This window comes from Triticum aestivum, chromosome 2B, assembly GCF_018294505.1.
Source record: "Triticum aestivum cultivar Chinese Spring chromosome 2B, IWGSC CS RefSeq v2.1, whole genome shotgun sequence".
NCBI lineage: Eukaryota > Viridiplantae > Streptophyta > Magnoliopsida > Poales > Poaceae > Triticum > Triticum aestivum.
In genome coordinates, this window is record NC_057798.1 from 390,082,139 (window position 1) to 390,101,556 (window position 19,418).

Below are 19,418 nucleotides of genomic sequence, written 5' to 3' on the forward strand. Positions count from 1 at the left end.
ACTGATCCAACGGCATAATGATACCAAGCCTCGGTATGAATGGCATATTTTCTAATCTTTCTCATCTTCAAGCGCATTGCATCCATCTTGATCTTGTGATCATCGACGACATCCGCAACATGCAACTCCAATATCATCTTCTCCTCCTTAAGTTTTTTTATTTTTTCCTTCAAGAAATTGTTTTCTTCTTCAACTAAATTTAACCTCTCGACAATAGGGTCGGTTGGAATTTCCGGTTCAACAACCTCCTAGATAAATAAAATCTATGTCACGTTGGTCGGCATAATTTTCATAAACAATAAATGAACCAATAGTTATGAAAAGATAATATATACCACATCCGAATCATAGACAGGACGAGGGCCGACGGGGGCGGATACCAAAACCATCGGCGCACTATATAAGATGCAATAATAAAAGTAAGAAAATAATACAAGTATCTATCTAAACAAACAAGTAATAATATTTTTCCTTTCAGAAAGAAGATAAGAACAAGAGGCTCACCACGGTGGTGCCGGCGATGAGATCGGCGCGGGTGATCGACGGCGGTGAAGACGGGGACGGGGCGTGACGGACCGCTAAACCTAGATAAATATTGAGGAAAATGGAGCTTGGCGGTCGAGCTTGGAGAGGAGAAACCTTAAGTAGTGTGGCTCGGGCATTCCATCGAACACCTTGTGTGCATAGGAGGTGAGCTAGAGCACCACCAAGCCCTCTCCCCCTCGGCCAGAAAAAACAGAGCAGTGTGCTCTGCTCTTGCGCGAGGGGCTATATATAGGCACCACTATTGGTCCCGGTTGGTGGCATGAACCGGGACTAAAGGTAACCCTTTTGGTCCCGGTTCATGCCACCAACCGGGACCAATAGTGGTGGGCCAGGAGCCAGGACCATTGGTCCCGGTTCATCCCACCAACCGGGACCAAAAGGTCCGGACGAACCGGGACCAATGGCCCACGTGGCCCGGCCGGCCCCCTGGGCTCACGAACCGGGGCAAATAGCTCCATTGGTCCCGGTTCTGGATTGAACCGGGACTAATGGGCTAAACTGGCCTGGACGAAAGCCCTGTTTTCTACTAGTGTATAAACCCCATCTTGTTATCCTCGATGGCAACAATACAATACGTGTCGTGCAACCCTTTGTGTCACTGGGTAAGAACATCGCAAGATTGAACCCAAAGCTAAGCACTTCTCCCATGGCAAGAAGAACCAATCTAGTAGGCCAAACCAAACTGATAATTCGAAGAGACTTGCAAAGATAACTCAATCATACATAAAAGAATTCAGAGAAGATTCAAATATTATTCATAGATAAACTTGATCATAAACCCACAATTCATCGGATCTCGACAAACACACTGCAAAAAGAGATTACATCGAATAGATCTACACAAGAGAGGCGGAGAACATTGTATTGAGATCCAAAAAGAGAGAAGAAGTCATATAGCTAATAACTATGGACCCGTAGGTCTGTGGTAAACTACTCACAACTCATCGGAGGGGCAAGGATGTTGATGTAGAAGCCCTTCGGGGTCGATTCCCCCTCCAGCAGAGTGCCGACAAAGGCTCCAAGATGGGATCTCGCGGATACAGAAGGTTACGGGGGTGGAAATTGTGTTTCGTGGTGCTCCTGGATGTTTTCGGGGTACGTAGGTATATATAGGAGGAAGAAGTACGTCGGTGGCCACCCAAGGGGGCCACGAGATAGGGGGCGCGCCCTACAGGGGGGGGGCGGCGCGGCCTCCTGTCTCGTGGCCTCCTCGGCAGCTTCTTGACTTGCACTCCAAGCCCTCCGGATCACACTCGTTCCAAATATCACGCCCCCATAGGTTTCATTCCGTTTGGACTTCGTTTGATATTCCTTTTCTTCGAAATACTGACATAGGCAAAAAAAACATCAATATGGGCTGGGCCTCCGGTTAGTAGGTTAGTCCCAAAAATGATATAAATGTGTAAAACAAAGCCCATAAATATCCAAAAGGGGTAATATAATAGCATGGAACAATAAAAAAATATAGATACATTGGAGACGTATCAAGCATCCCCAAGCTTAATTCCTGCTCGTCCTCGAGTAGGTAAATGATAAAAAGAGAATTTTTGATGTGGAATGCTACCTAGCATATTTCATAATGTAATTTTCTTTATTGTGGCATGAATGTTCAGATCCAAATGAATACAAAATAAAAGTTCATATTGACATAAGAGATAGTAATACTTCAAGCATACTAATCAAAGTAATCATGTCTTCTCAAAATAACATGGCTAAAGAAAGTTATCCTTACAAAATCATATAGTCTGGCTGTTGCTCTATCTTCATCACACAAAGTATTTAATCATGCACAACCCCGATGACAAGCCAAGCAATTGTTTCATACTTAATAATCTCAAACTCTTTCAACTTTCACGCAATACATGAGCGTGAGCCATGGACATAGCACTATATGTGGAATAGAATGGTGGTTGTGGAGAAGACAAAAAGGAGTAGATAGTGTCACATCAACTAGGCGTATCAACGGGCTATGGAGATGCCCATTAATAGATATCAATGTGAGTGAGTAGGGATTGCCATGCAACGGATGCACTAGAGCTATAAATATAACTAAATGGGTGTGCATCCAACTCGCTTGCTCACGAAGACCTAGGGCACTTTTGAGGAAGCCCATCATTGGAATATACAAGCCAAGTTCTATAATGAAAAATTCCCACTAGTATATGAAAGTGACAACATATGAGACTCTCTATCATGAAGATCATGGTGCTATTTTAAAGCACAAGTGTGGAAAAAGAGATAGTAGCATTGTCCCTTCTCTCATTTTCTCTCAATTTTTCTCTTTTTTTCTCTTTTATTTCTTTGGCCTGCTTTTTTTTCTTTTTGGCCTTTCTCATTTTTTTTCTTTTTCTTTTTCTTCTTTTTTTCTGTAAAGTCCGAAGTCTCATCCCGACTTGTGGGGGAATCATAGCCTTCATCATCCTTTCCTCACGAGGACAATGCTTTAATAAATGAAGATCATCACACTTTTATGGATTTACAACCCAAAGCTAGAACAAGATCTGACTCTATATGAATGCCAACGGCGGTGTACCGGGATATGCAATGAATCAAGAGCGACATGTATGAAAATTATGAAGGTGGCCTTGCCACAAATACGATGTCAACTACATGATCATGCAAAAAGCAATATGACAAAAGTAATGTGTGTCATATGAATGGAACGGTGGAAACTTGCATGGCAATATATCTCGGAATAGCTATGAAAATGCCATAATAAGTAGGTGTGGTGGCTGTTTCGAGGAAGGTAAATGGTGGGTGTGTGGTACCGGCGAAAGTTGCACGGCACAAGAGAGGCTAGAAATGATGGAAGGGTGAAAGGGTGCGTATAATCCATGGACTCAACATTAATCAAAAGAACTCATGTACTTATTGCAAAAAATTAGAAGTCATCAAAAACCAAAACACTACGTGCATGCTCCTAGGGGGATAGATTGGTAGGAAAAGACCATCGCTCGTCCCCGACCGCCACTCATAAGGAAGACAATCAATAAATAAAATTGTGCTCCAACTTCATCACAAAGCGGTTCACCATACGTGCATGCTACGGGAATCACAAACTTGAACACAAGCATTCTTTAAATTCATAATCACCCAACTAGCATCACTTTAATATCACTACCTCCATATCTCAAAACAATTATCAAGCATCAAATTGGTCATAGCATCCAATTCACTTCCTATGATGGTTTTTATTATACCCAAATTGGATGCTCATCATTCTAGGACCAACTTTATGATAATAGCAAATACCATGATGTTCTAAAAGACTCTCAAAATAATATAAGTGAAGCATGAGAGACTAGCAATTTCTTCAAAATTAAGACACCACCGTGCTCTAAAAGATATAAGTGAAGCACTAGAGCAAAAACTATCAAGCTCAAAAGATATAAGTGAAGCACATAGAGTATTCTAGCAAATTCTAATCAAATAGGCTTCTCCCAAAAGGTGTGTACAGCAAGGATGATTGTGGTAAACTAAAAAGCAAAGACTAATATAATACACGACGCTCCAAGCAAAACACATATCATGTGGCAAATAAAAATATAGCTCCAAGTAAAGTTACCAATGAACGAAGAAGAAAGAGGGGATGCCTTCCCGGGGCATCCCCAAGCTTAGGCTTTTGGCTATTCTTGAATGTCTTGGGGTGCCATGGGCATCCCCAAGCTTAGGCTCTTGCCACCCTTTATTCCATAGTCCATAAAAGCTTTACCCAAAACTTGAAAACTTCACAACACAAAACTCAACAGGAATCTTATAAGCTCCGTTAGTGAAAGAAAACAAAATCACCACATAAGGTACTGCAATGAACTCATTCTTTATTTAATTTGGTGTTAAACCTACTGTATACCAACTTCTTTATTGTTCATAGACTGAATTACTAGCCATAGATGCGTTGAAATAAGCAAACAACACACGAAAAACAGAATCTCTCAAAAACAGAACAGTCTGTAGCAATCTGTAACTAACGCAAACTTCTGGAACTCTAAAAATCCGACCAAAATAGGAAGTCCTGAACCATTTGTTATTGAATAGCAGCAAAAAGAATCAACGCAAAATCACGTTCCTGTGATTTAACAAAATTATATTCGTGCGTGCAAAGTTTCTGTTTTTCAGCAGAATCAAATCAACTATCATCGTAGGTTATCCTATAGGTTCTACTTGGCACAAACACTAATTAAAAAATAAAAACACATCTAAACAGAAGGTATATGCAAGATTTATTACTAAACAGGAGCAAAAACAAAAACATAAAGAAAATTGGGTTGCCTCCCAATTAGCGCTATCGTTTAACGCCCCTAGCTAGGCATAAAAGCAAAGATAGATCTAACGAGTGCCATCTTTGGCACTAAATTCGTAAGTAGCACGCATGATAGATTCATAAGGTAATTTGACTTTCTTTCGCCCTCTCTTTCTCAATCTCCTCCTCTCTCTTTTGCTTGCCGTTTTTTCCGCTTGCTTGTGTGTTGGATTACTTGTTGCCATGGCGCAAGACAATACCAAATTGTGTGATTTCTCGAATACCAATAATAATGACTTCCTTAGTACTCCGATTGTTCCTCTTAATGATGTTGAGTCTTGTGAAATCAATACCGCTTTGCTGAATCTTGTTATGAAAGATCAATTCGCCGGCCTTCCTAGTGAAGATGCCGCTACTCATCTAAACAATTTTATTGATTTGTGTGATATGCAAAAGAAGAAAGATATGGATAAAAATATTGTCAAATTGAAGTTATTTCCGTTTTCACTTAGAGATCGTGCTAAAGTTTGGTTTTCGTATTTGCCTAAAAATAGTATTGATTCTTGGAACAAGTGCAAAGATGCTTTTATCTCTAAGTATTTTCCTCCCGCTAAGATCATCACTCTTAGGAACAATATTATGAATTTTAAAGAACTTGATCATGAGCATGTTGCCCAATCTTGGGAAAGAATGAAATTAATGCTTCGCAATTGCCCTACTCATGGTTTGAATTTATGGATGATCATACAAAAAATTTATGCCGGTTTGAACTTTGCTTCTAGAAATCTCTCAGATTCGACCGCGGGAGGCACGTTTATGGAAATCACATTAGGAGATGCTACAAACTTTCTTGATAATATTATGGCTAATTACTCTCAATGACACACCGAAAGATCTTCTAGTAAAAAAGTGCATGCTATAGAAGAAATCGATGTTTTGAGTGGAAAGATTGATGAACTTATGAAGATGTTTGCTATTAAAAATGCTCCTCTTGATCCTAATGATATGCCTTTGTCTTCCTTGATTGAGAATAATAATGAATCTATGGATGTGAATTTTGTTGGTAGGAATAGTTTTGGAAACAATGCTTATAAAGGAAATTTTAATGCTAGACCGTTCCCTAGTAATCCCTCTAATAATTATGGAAATTACTACAATAATTCTTATTGTAATTTTAATAAGATGCCCTCTGATTTTGAGAATAGTGTGAAAGAATTTATGATTTCTCAAAAAAAATTAATGCTTTGCTTGAAGAAAAATTGCTCAAAGTTGAAGATTTGTCTAGGAACGTTGATAGACTTTCGCTTGATGTTGATTCTCTTAAAATTAGATCTTCTCCTCCTAAGCATGATATCAATGAGTCTCTCAGAGTAATGAGAATTTCCATTGACGAGTGCAAGGAAAGAACCGCTAGATTGCGTGCTAAAAAAGAAAGCTTTATAAAAGCGTGTTCTTCTAATTTCCATGAAAACAATGATGAGGATCTTAAAGTTATTGATGCGTCTCCGATTAGATCTATGTTTTGCAATATGAATTTTGATGATTATGGGAGTGATGATGAATCAACTTTGCCTAGAAGGCGTCCTAAAAATTCGGAGTCTTTAGATATTAATGTTAAATTTGGTAAAAGTGAGATTGGAGAATCTTCAACTTCTAATAATACTGAACCTACTATCTCGGATTTCAAGGAATTTGATTATGATAATTGCTCTTTAAAAGGTTGTATTTCCTTGTTGCAATCTGTTGTTAATTCTCCTCATGCTTATAGTCAAAACAAAGCTTTTACCAAACATATTGTTGATGCCTTGATGCAATCTTATGATGAAAAACTTAATTTGGGAGTTTCTATACCTAGAAAACTTAATGATGAGTAGGAACCTACTATAAATATTAGAATTAAAGATTATGAGTGTTTTGCTTTGTGTGATTTGGGTGATAGTGTTTCCACGATTCCGGAAACTTTATGTGATATTCTAGGTTTCCATGATCTTGATGATTGCTCTTTAAATTTGCACCTTGAGGATTCCACCATTAAAAAGCCTATGGGGAGGATCAATGATGTCCTTATTGTTTCAAATAGAAATTTGGTGCCCGTAGATTTTCTCGTTCTTGATATAGATTGCAATCTTTCTTGCCCTATTATTCTTGGTAGACCTTTCCTTAGAACGATTGGTGTGATTATTGATATGAAGGAAGGGAACATTAGATTCCAATTTCCCTTAAAGAAAGGAATGGAGCACTTTCCAAAAAAGAAAGTCAAATTACCTTATGAATCTATCATGCGTGCTACTTATAAATTTAGTGCCAAAGATGGCACTCATTAGATCTATCTTTGCTTTTATGCCTAGCTAGGGGCGTTAAACGATAGCCCTAGTTGGGAGGCAACCCAATTTTCTTTATGTTTTTTGGTTTTGCTCCTGTTTAATAATAAATCTTGCATCTACCTTCTGTTTAGATGTGTTTTTATCTTTTAATTAGTGTTTGTGCCAAGTAGAACCTATAGGATAACCTACGATGATAGTTGATTTGATTCTGCTGAAAAACAGAAACTTTGCGGGCACGAATATAATTTTGTTAAATCACAGAAACATGATTTTGCATTGATTCTTTTTGCTTCTGTTCAATAAACAAATTGTACAGGACTTCCTATTTTGGTAGGATTTTTATAGTTCCAGAAGTTTGCGTTAGTTACAGATTGCTACAGACTATTCTGTTTTTGACAGATTCTGTTTTTTGTGTGTTGTTTGCTTATTTCAATGCATCTATAGCTAGTAATTCAGTCTATGAACCATAAAGAAGTTGGAATACATTAGGTTTAACACAAAATTGAATAAAGAATGAGTTCATTGCAGTACCTTATGTGGTGGTTTTGTTTTCTTTCACTAACAGAGCTTAAAAGATTTCCTGTTGAGTTTTGTGTTGTGAAGTATTCAAGTTTTGGGTAAAGCTTTTATGGACTATTGAATAGAGGGTGGCAAGAGCCTAATCTTGGGGATTCCCAAGGCACCCCAAGATATTCAAGAATAGCCAAAAGCCTAAGCTTGGGGAAGCCCCGGGAAGGCATCCCCTCTTTCGTCTTCGTTCATTGGTAACTTTACTTGGAGCTATATTTTTATTTGCCACATGATATGTGTTTTGCTTGGAGCGTCATGTATTATATTAGTCTTTTCCTTTTATTTTACCACAATCATCCTTGCTGTACACACCTTTTGGGAGAAGCCTATTTGATTAGAATTTGCTAGAATACTCTATGTGCTTCACTTATATCTTTTGAGCTTGATAGTTTTTGCTCTAGTGCTTCACTTATATCTTTTAGAGCATGGTGGTGTCTTAATTTTGAAGAAATTGCTAGTCTCTCATGCTTCACTTATATTATTTTGAGAGTCTTTTAGAACAGCGTTGTTTTTGCTATTATCATAAAGTTGGTCCTAGAATGATGAGCATCCAAGTTGGGTATAATAAAAACTATCATAGGAAGTGAATTGGATGCTATGATCAATTTGATGCTTGATAATTGTTTTGAGATATGGAGGTAGTGATATTAAAGTTATGCTAGTTGGGTGACTATTAATTTAAAGAATGCTTGTGTTGAAGTTTGTGATTCCTGTAGCATGCACGTATGGTGAACCGCTTTGTGATGAAGTTGGAGCACAATTTTATTTATTGATTGTCTTCCTTATGAGTGGCGGCCACGGACGAGCGATGGTCTTTTCCTACCAATCTATCCCCCTAGGAGCATGCATGTAGTGCTTTGGTTTTTGATGACTTCTAAATTTTTGCAATAAGTGCATGAGTTCTTTTGATTAATGTTGAGTCCATGGATTATACGCACCTTTTCACCCTTCCATCATTGCTAGCTTTTCTTGTGCCGCGCAACTTTCGCCGGTACCATACACCCACCATATACCTTCCTCAAAACAGCCACCATACCTACTTATTATGGCATTTCCATAGCCATTCCGAGATATATTGCCATGCAACTTTCCACCGTTCCGTTCATATGACACACATTACTTTTGTCATATTGCTTTTTGCATGATCATGTAGTTGACATCGTATTTGTGGCAAGGCCACCTTCATAATTTTCATACATGTCACTCTTGATTCATTGCATATCCCGATAAACTGCCGGAGGCATTCATATAGAGTCATATCATGTTCTAGCTTTGAGTTGTAAATCCATAAAAGTGTGATGATCTTCATTATTAGAGCATTGTCCTCGTGAGGGAAGGATGATGAAGGCTATGATTCCCCCACAAGTCGGGATGAGACTTCGGACTTTACAAAAAATAAAATAAAAAAGAAAAAAGAGAAAAAAAATAATATGAGAGAAAAAGAGAGAAGGGACAATGCTACTATCTCTTTTTCCACACTTGTGCTTTAAAGTAGCACCATGATCTTCATCATAGAGAGTCTCATTTGTTGTCACTTTCATATACTAGTGGGAATTTTTCATTATAGAACCTGGCTTGTATATTCCAATGATGGGCTTTCTCAAAAGTGCCCTAGGTCTTCTTGAGCAAGCGAGTTGGATGCACACCCACTTAGTTTCTTTTGTTGAGCTTTCATATATTTATAGCTCTAGTGCATCCTTTGCATGGCAATCCCTACTCACTCACATTGATATCTATTAATGGGCATCTCCATAGCCCGTTGATACGCCTAGTTGATGTGAGACTATCTTCTCCTTTTTGTCTTCTCCACAACCAGCATTCTATTCCACATATAGTGCTATGTCCATGGCTCACGCTTATGTATTGCATGAAAGTTGAAAGAGTTTGAGATTATTAAAGTATGAAACAATTGCTTGGCTTGTCATCGGGGTTGTGCATGATTAAATACTTTGTGTGATGAGATAGAGCAACAGCCAGACTATATGATTTTGTAGGGATAACTTTCTTTAGCCATGTTATTTTGAGAAGACATGATTACTTTGATTAGTATGCTTGAAGTATTACTATTTCTTATGTCAATATGAACTTTTATTTTGTATTCATTTGGATCTGAACATTCATGCCACAATAAAGAAAATTACATTATGAATTATGCTAGGTAGCATTCCACATCAATTCTCTTTTTATCATTTACCTACTTGAGGACGAGCAGGAATTAAGCTTGGGGATGATTGATACGTCTCCAATGTATCTATAATTTTTGATTGTTCCATGCTATTATATTACCCCTTTTGGATGTTTATGGGCTTTATTTTACACATTTATATCATTTTTTGGACTAACCTACTAACCGGAGGCCCAACCCATATTGATGTTTTTTTGCCTATTTCAGTATTTTGAAGAAAAGGAATATCAAATAGAGTCCAAACGGAATGAAACCTTCGGGAGCATGATTTTTGGAACGAACGTGATCCGGAGAGCTTGGAGTGCAAGCCAAGAAGCTTCCGAGGGCGCCACAAGATAGGGCCCCCCCTATAGGGCGCGTCCCTTGTCTCATGGGCCCCTCGGGCGGCCACCGACGTACTTCTTCCTCCTATATATACCTACGTACCTCGAAAACATCCAGGAGCACCACGAAACACAATTTCTACCGCCGTAACCTTCTGTACCCGCGAGATCCCATCTTGGAGCCTTCGCCGACACTCTGCTGGAGGGGGAATTGACCATGAAGGGCTTCTACATCAACATGCTTGCCCCTTCGATGAGTTGTGAGTAGTTTACCACAGACCTACGGGTCCATAGTTATTAGCTAGATGGCTTCTTCTCTCTTTTTGGATCTCAATACAATGTTCTCCCCCTCTCTTGTGGAGATCCATTCGATGTAAACTCTTTTTGCGATGTGTTTGTCGAGATCCGATGAATTGTGGGTTTATGATCAAGTTTATCTATGAATAATATTTGAATCTTCTCTGAATTCTTTTATGTATGATTGAGTTATCTTTGCAAGTCTCTTCGAATTATCAGTTTGGTTTGGCCTACTAGATTGGTTCTTCTTGCCATGGGAGAAGTGCTTAGCTTGGGGTTCAATCTTGCGGTGTCCTTACCCAGTGACAGAAAGGGTTGCAAGGCACGTATTGTATTGTTGCCATCGAGGATAACAAGATGGGGTTTATATCATATTGCATGAGTTTATCCCTCTACATCATGTCATCTTGCTTAATGCGTTACTCTGTTCTTATAAACTTAATACTCTAGATGCAGGCAGGAGTCGGTCGATGTGTGGAGTAATAGTAGTAGATGCAGGCAGGAGTCGGTCTACTTGTTATGGACGTGATGCCTATATACATGATCATGCCTAGATAATCTCATAACTATGCGCTTTTCTATCAATTGCTCGACAGTAATTTGTTCACCCACCGTAATACTTATGTTATCTTGAGAGAAGCCCCTAGTGAAACCTATGGCCCCTGGGTCTATCTCTAATCATATTTGCTTTCAATCTACTTTTATTTGCATCTTTACTTTTTGCATCTATATTACAAAATACCAAAAATATATTTATCTTATCATACTATCTTTATTAGATCTCACTTTCGCAAGTGGCTGTGAAGGGATAGACAACCCCTTTATTGCGTTGGTTGCGAGTTCTCAGTTTGTTTGTGTAGGTGCGTGGGACTTTTGAGGAGCCTCCTACTGGATTGATACATTGGTTCTCAAAACTAAGGGAAATACTTATGCTACACTTTGCTGCATCACCCTCTCCTCTTCAAGGAAAACCAACGCAAGCTCAAGACGTAGCAGGTGGCTACAGAGGCTTGCGGCGGCAGAACTCCCGATCTATCTTGATATATGATGGTTTTAGGGTACGTAGGGCTATATAGGCGAAAGAAGTCGGTCGGGGGGTGCTCGAGGGGTCCACGAGACAAGGGGTCGCGCCCTGTAGGGGGGGCGCCCCCTATCTCCTGGGCTCCTCGAGTATCTTCTGACTTGATCTCCAAGTCTCCAGGATGATATTCTTCCAAAAAATCACGACGCCGAAGGTTTCATTCCGTTTGGACTCCGTTTGGACTCCGTTTGATATTCCTTTTCTTTGAAATACTGAAACAGGCAATAAAACAACAATATGGGTTGGGCCTCCGGTTAATAGGTTAGTCCCAAAAGTAATATAAAAGTGTATAATAAAGCCCATAATCATTCAAAACACATAGTAATATAGCATGAATGCTTCATAAATTATAGATACGTTGGAGATGTATCTGCATCCCCAAGCTTAATTCCTACTCGTCCTCGAGTAGGTAAATGATAAAGAAAGAATTTATGAAGTGTGAATGCTAGAAGGTGCACAAGTTTGATCAACGATAATTTCAATCACCTTTTCTAGCATGATAATATGTCATAACAGTAGTTCATCTCATAAAACTTCTCATGATAAAGTAACAAGCAATTCACATGTCAAAGCATAGACCATAAACTTTCTTGAAAACTAGCAAACTTCATTCTCAGTCATCAAACAATTGCAATTCATCCTATTTTCAGGAAGGGTCTATGTCAGAGTTTTGATTTAGCAAACTTCACATACTCAACCATCATATAGTCTTCTACAATTGCTAACACTCACGCAATACTTGTGGTTATGAAGTTTTAATCAGACACAGAGAAAGATTGGGGCTTATAGTGTTGCCTCCAAACGTATTCACCTTTGGGTGATGTCAACAATAATAGTTCATGCTAACTTACATCCAATTGGATATATATATATCAGGATCACCCAAACACAAAGTGCTTGCCAAAGGATAAAATGAAAAAGGGAAAGGTGAAGATCACCTTGACTCTTGCATAAAAGTAAAAGACATAAGGTAAAAGATAGGCCCTTGGCAGAGGGAAGCAGAGGTTGTCATGCGCTATTAGGGTTGGATACACAAAATCTTAATGCGAAAGAACGTCACTTTATATTGCCCCTTGTATATGGACCTTTATTATGCAGTCCGTCGCTTTTATTGCTTCCATAACAAGATCGTACAAAGCTTATTTTCTCCGCACTAATAAGTCATGCATATTTAGAGAGCAATTTTTATTGCTTGCACCGATGACAACTTACTTGAAGGATCTTACTCAATCCATAGGTAGGTATGGTGGACTCTCATGGCAAAACTGGGTTTAAGGATTTTTGGAAGCACAAGTAGTATCTCTACTTGGTGCAAGGAATTTTGGCTAGCATGAGGGGGAAAGGCAAGCTCAACATGTTTGAATGATCCATGACAATATACTTTAACTGAGATGTCGGAAAACATAAACCATTACGTTGTCTTCCTTGTCCAACATCAACTCTTTAGCATGTCATACTTAATGAGTGCTCCCAATTATAAAAGATGTCTAGAATAGTGTATTTATATGTGAAATCTCTCTTCCTTCAATATTCTTTCATGAATTGTTCAAATGACCAATACAATGCTTGCTAACCTTCAATAAATTTGCAACCTCTATTTTTAGATGTGAAGCCATTACTCCCCATGGGATAAGCAAATGAAACATATATAATTTCGGATTTATGACAATCAACTCATTCAACCATTTACTCATAGGATATAAGTGAAGCACACGAGTAAATGACAAACTACTCCAACAAGATATAAGTGAAGATCAATGAGTAGCTAAATAATTATGTAACTATATGAAGACTCCCTCTCATTTAAGAATTTCAGATCTTGGTATTGCATTCAAACAGCAAGCAAAACTAACAAAAGAAAATGACGCTCCAAGCAAAACACATATCATGTGGTGAATAAAAATATAGCTCCAAGTAAGGTTACCGATGAACGAAGACAAAAGAGGGGATGCCTTCCGGGGCATCCCCAAGCTTAGGCTCTTGGTTGTCCTTGAATATTGCCTTGGGGTGCCTTGGGCATCCCCAAGCTTAGGCTCTTGCCACTCCTTATTCCATAGTCCATCGAATCTTTACCCAAAACATGAAAACTCCACAACACAAAACTCAATGGAAAACTCGTAAGCTCCGTTAGTATAAGAAAATAAAACCACCACTTAGGTACTGTAATAAACTCATTCTAAATTCATATTGGTGTAATATCTACTGTATTCCAACTTCTCTATGGTTCATACCCTCCGATACTACTCATAGATTCATCAAAATAAGCAAACAACAAATAGAAAACAGAATCTGTCAAAAACAGAACAGTCTGTAGTAAACTGTATCAAACGTATACTTCTGGAACTCCAAACATCCTACCACATAAGTAATCCCTAAGAACTTTGTGTACCAATCCAGAGCAAAAAGAATCAGATCAGAAGCACGTTTCTGTGAATTAACAAAACTAATTTACTGGGTGCAAAAGTTTCTGATTTTCAGCAGGATCAACACAACTATCACCGTAAGCTATCCTAAAGGTCTTACTTGGCACTTTATTGAAACAAAAGCTATAAAACATGATTACTACTGTATCATAATCATGTGAACACACAAAAACAGTAAAGGTAAATATTGGGCTGTCTCCCAACAAGCGCTTTTCTTTAATGCCTTTCTAGCTAGGCATGATGATGACAATGATGCTCACGTAAAAGATAAGAATTGAAACACAACGGGAGCATCATGAAGCATATGACTAGCACATTTAAGTCTAACCCACTTCCTATGCATAGGGATTTTGTGAGCAAACAACTTATGGTAACAATAATCAACTAGCATAGGAAGGTAAAACAAGCATAGCTTCAAGATTTTCAACACATAGAGAGGAAACTTGACATTGTTGCAATTCCAACAAGCATATATTCCTCCCTCATAATAATTTTCAGTAGCATCACAAATGAAATCAACGATGTAACCAGCACCTAAAGCATTCTTTTCATGATCTACTTGCATAGAAAATTTACTACTCTCCACATAAGCACAATTCTTCTCATTCGGAATAGTGGGAGTATCGTAAGAGACTTGAACACTAAAAATTGTTTGCACATTAAAAGAGTAATGTTCAGAAAAAGGGTAATCATAATCATGACAAGATTTATAAATATAATCATCACTACTTTTTATAGGATAAGTTTCATCACAATAATCATCATAAGTAGCAACTTCGTTCTCATCATAATCGATTGAAACCTCTCCCAAGATAGTGGAATCACTAAATAAAGTTGACACTCTTCCGAACCCACTTTCATCAATATAATCATCATAGGTAGGAGGCATGTTATCATCATAAGAACTTTGCATATCAAAACTTGGGATGCTAAAAATATCATCTTCACTAAACGTAGCATCCCCAAGCTTGGGACAAACATTAATTTCAGCAAATATATTCTCAAATATGTCATTCTCATCGAACATAGCTTCCCCAAGCTTGGGCCTTTTCATATCATAAGCATAATCACTCTCATCATTAAAAATATTGATAGAACAAATAGTATAGCAATTATCATCATCACAATGAGTAGTAGGAGCAACATCATTTGGGTGGGATACCTTTCTACCTTTGTTGCTCCTTCTTTTCTTTTTCTTCTTCACATTATGTGTGGTTTCAACCTTCCTTTTTGAGCTCCTTATTGACGAGATTGGTTGAATAGAAAGCTCCTCCTCGTTACCTGATTCATCATAAGAAATAATAGGAGGAGATTGGGAAGTCTCTTCCCTTTCATTAGTATTCTCAACATCTTCTATTTGCTTTCTTTTCTTTAGGTAATTGGCAATATAAGGATTTTCAATGCAATTCTCCGCACAAAACATATAAATCTTTTCTAGATCAATATCAAGGAAATGCTTAAGATTAAATTCTAGAATATGCTTAGTTAAACGTTTCAACTCTTCATAACCCAAAAGCAAACTAAGTTCATTATAATGTGCAAGGGAAATCAAATCATCACAATTTTTGGACATGATTCGGTCATGAAACAATTTGCATTGGAGATGTAAATGACCACGTTCATTGCAAAGTTCACAAGTACGGTAAAGGAATTTTAAATTTTCAGCACTCACATCTAGCCTTTATTGCAACCATTTAGTTTCTAAATGATTATGCCTCTTGCAATATATATATTCTCTATTTGGTGTGTTCATGCAAACATGCACTTCACAAAAGTTGACATGCTCATAAGAGATATTTTCATCATGACTAGAGCAATCATCATTAATACTATGGATATTCAGGGAGTTTATACTAACAACATTGCAATCATGCTCATCATTCAAAGATTCAGTACCAAGCATTTTAATGCACTCTTCTTCTAGCACTTGAGCACAATTTTCCTTTCCATCAAACTCACGAAAGATATTAAAAAGACGAAGCGTATGAGACAAACTTAACTCCATTTTTTTGTAGTTTTGTTTTATAAACCAAACTAGTGATTAAACAAGAAACAAAAAGATTCAATTGCAAGATCTAAAGATATACCTTCAAGCACTCACCTCCCCGGCAACGGCGCCAGAAAAGAGCTTAGTTGACGAGGTGTGAGTGAGTGCCCTTTACCTAGCCTGAAAGTGCAATCATGCCCTTAATCATATTTTGATGTTGATGACAACACATATGCTCGAGACTAATCATGTTTATCAAGTATATCTCAGGATTATGTTCCAAAGACCGTGTGCATGGATCATGACTAGGGACAAAAGCATATAACTCAAGAATGGAGATACAAAATGTTGACTTCATTTATGGTTTGTTCTTGAGTATAGGGATCCCGCACTATTAAGAGGGGATCGATGGATCTGTGAAAAACTTGCTCAAAGTTGCTACCTTACCTTCGGACGTCCGGTATTCTATGGACGTCCGGTCCTTCCTGATTGCCCGTACGTCCGGACACTTCCGGACGTCCGATACTTCCACAACAGAAACATTTTTACGGATGTCCGGAACCCTCCGGACGTCCGACACTTTCACATCAGAAGCATTCTTACGGATGTCCGGCCCAGCTCGGACGTCCGTATCCTGTACACTAGATTGTGGGTCACACTTTTCACAGCGGCCGGTCGTCCGATGACTGTCGGACGTCCGGACCCATTTGGGCCTCCGGACGTCTGACGTTCTCCGGACGTCTGGCCATCCTGTACCTATGGGTCCGGACGTCCGACGTTCTCCGGACGTCCGGCCATCCTGTACCCCAAACGGTCACTTTTTCCCACCACCTATATATACTCCCTTCCCTTCCACGGGATAGGGTTGACCATTCACTTTGAGCCCCCACAAGAACACTCCTCACTCTCTCTCTCATTCATCCACACTAAATCCTAGATTCCAAGTGTTCTAGGAGCTTTTTGAGAGAAGTTCTCCAATCAAGTGATAGATCCACTTCTTCCCTTTCTTTGCACCAAAGGAATTCGTGACTTGAGCAAGTTTTGAGCATTTCCCCATCATTCTTGTTACTCTTGGAGGTTGGAGACTCCTAGGCGGTAGGAGTCATCCGGAGAGAAATCGACCTTTGTGATTACCCTCGGAAAAGTTTGTGAGGGTTTGGAGACCACCCCAAGGTCTACCACTAGTGGTTGAGAAACGCCTCCGTGGTGTTGTCTCAAAGAGAGAATAGGGTGAGCCTTCGTGGCGTTGGTGTGCCTTCGTGGTAACATCCACCTCTCTAAACGGTGACGTAGCTTCCCTCCAAGGAAGTGAACATCAGCTTACATCCTCGTCTCTCGGAGTTGCGGTTATTCCTAACCCTATCTCTCTACTTGTGGTTACTTGTCTCTTAGCACTTACTTATCTCATCTTGTGCTTACTTACTCATATATTTGTGCCACTCGATTATCTTGCTTAGCTCATTAGTATCATACTTGCAATTGTTAGGCTCACTTTCATTTTCCGCATTATTGCCTAAAATTGCTTAGTAATAATTAAAATTTGTAATTGTACCTATTCACCCCCCTCTAGGTCCATCTCGATCCTTTCAATTGGTATCAGAGCCTCGTGCTCTATTCTTGTGGCTTAACCGCCCTAGAGCGAGATGAACCCAGATGGGACTCCCCTGGTTGTAGATCCTAAGGATAAAGGCGAGGCTTCTTCTAAAGTCAAGTCCTTTACGTCTCAGGATCTAGAACGGGCCCTTGCTAAGCAAAAAGAGGAGCATGATGCTTCTCTTGAGGCCTTGGTCCAACTGAGATTAGCCACGTTGTCCGAAGTGCTTGCACCACACTCAAGTGGTGTGAGTCCGAGCCCAACTGTGCCTACTTCATCACTTGGTCAACAACCTCCTAGCAATGAACACACCAGTGTTCCTTGGCTTTATGCAAGATCTTAGGTTGAGAAACCAAGATATAACCCTCAAGGCAAACCTCCTTTACTTACTGCTACTGCCGATTTTGCATTGTGGAAAGTTGCTATGCAGGATCATCTTCGACATGGAAACGATGAGATGCTGGAGATTATAGAGTATGGCTATCATGTGCTTGATCCAAAGAACCCCACACCAAGAGAAATATATGACAAGAACCTCAATGACACGGCAATCATGTGTATAAGGAGAGGTATGGATGAAAAGCAAAGGAGACCGTTCATACACATCAAAAGTGCCAAGGAACTATGGGAAAGTATTATACGATCCAGGACTGGCACTTCTACCCTCCGGAGTGCTCAATATGAAATTGCCAAAGGGCAATTGCAAAAATTTGTATGGAAAAAGGTGAAACCCCCAATCAACTCCTTGAGCTTCTCATGACTCTCACTGCGGATATTGAGTCATGTGAGTGTGACAAGACTCAAGATGGATTCAATATGACTAAGAGGTTTCTTGTGGATAAGTTGCTTCATGCTCTTGCTCCATATCATCATCAAATGGTGTGGGACATAAGACAACACCATACCTTCAAAGAAATGACTACAGATGACATCATATCCACCTTCCAACTATTTGAAGAATCAAAGGCCAATGCCACAAAACATCTTGCCATGCATGGTTCCCCATCATCAAAAATCAATCTTGCATTGAAGGCCAAGCAAGTATGTGAAGATGAGCAAAGTGAAGAAGAAGAAGAAGATGATGAGGATGAAGATGGTAATGAGATTGACTCCGACGAGGGCCCTTCGTATGAAGACATGGCTCTTTTTGTCAAGAAGTTTAGCGCCGGAAAATTCAAGGGAAGATTTCAAAAAAAGAAAGTGAGAAAATGCTACAACTGTGAAGAAACCAGTCACTTCTCTAACGAGTGCCCTTATGAGAAGAGAGAAGATAAACAAAGGTTTCCCAAGACCTTTCCCAAGAATAAGTTGCCAAGTCCTTTGAACTCCAAGCTCAAGAAGAGAGATGGAATGGCAATGGTTGCTCAAGAAGAATCTGATCCGGATGATGTTAGTGGTGTTGCCGGAGTTGCTCAAGACTCTCAAAACACGTTGAGGTTAGTAAACAAGAGTGGTGACGTGGTCACCTACAACTACATGAAAGATTACAAGGGCAACGCTCACAAGTGCCTAATGGCAAAGGCCATGGTTGAAGAAGGAGAGGACCAAAGCTCTTCTGACAAGGTCAAGGTAACTCCACGATCAAATCCTCCTCTTTTCACACCTTCTACTCCTAGTGATGAGTACCTTGATGTGGAGGATAGCTATGAGGATGATGATCTAGATGATCCTATGATTGCTAAACTTAATAAGTTCATGTGCTCCCTCAAAGGAAAGAAACTCACTATGTTTCGTATGCTTATGGAGATGGTGAGTAAGCACACCATCACCATTAAGGAACTCGAAACCCTCGTCACCGAGGAAAAGGAAAAGTGTGAAATCCTTGAGCGGAAAGTCCAATATGAGGAA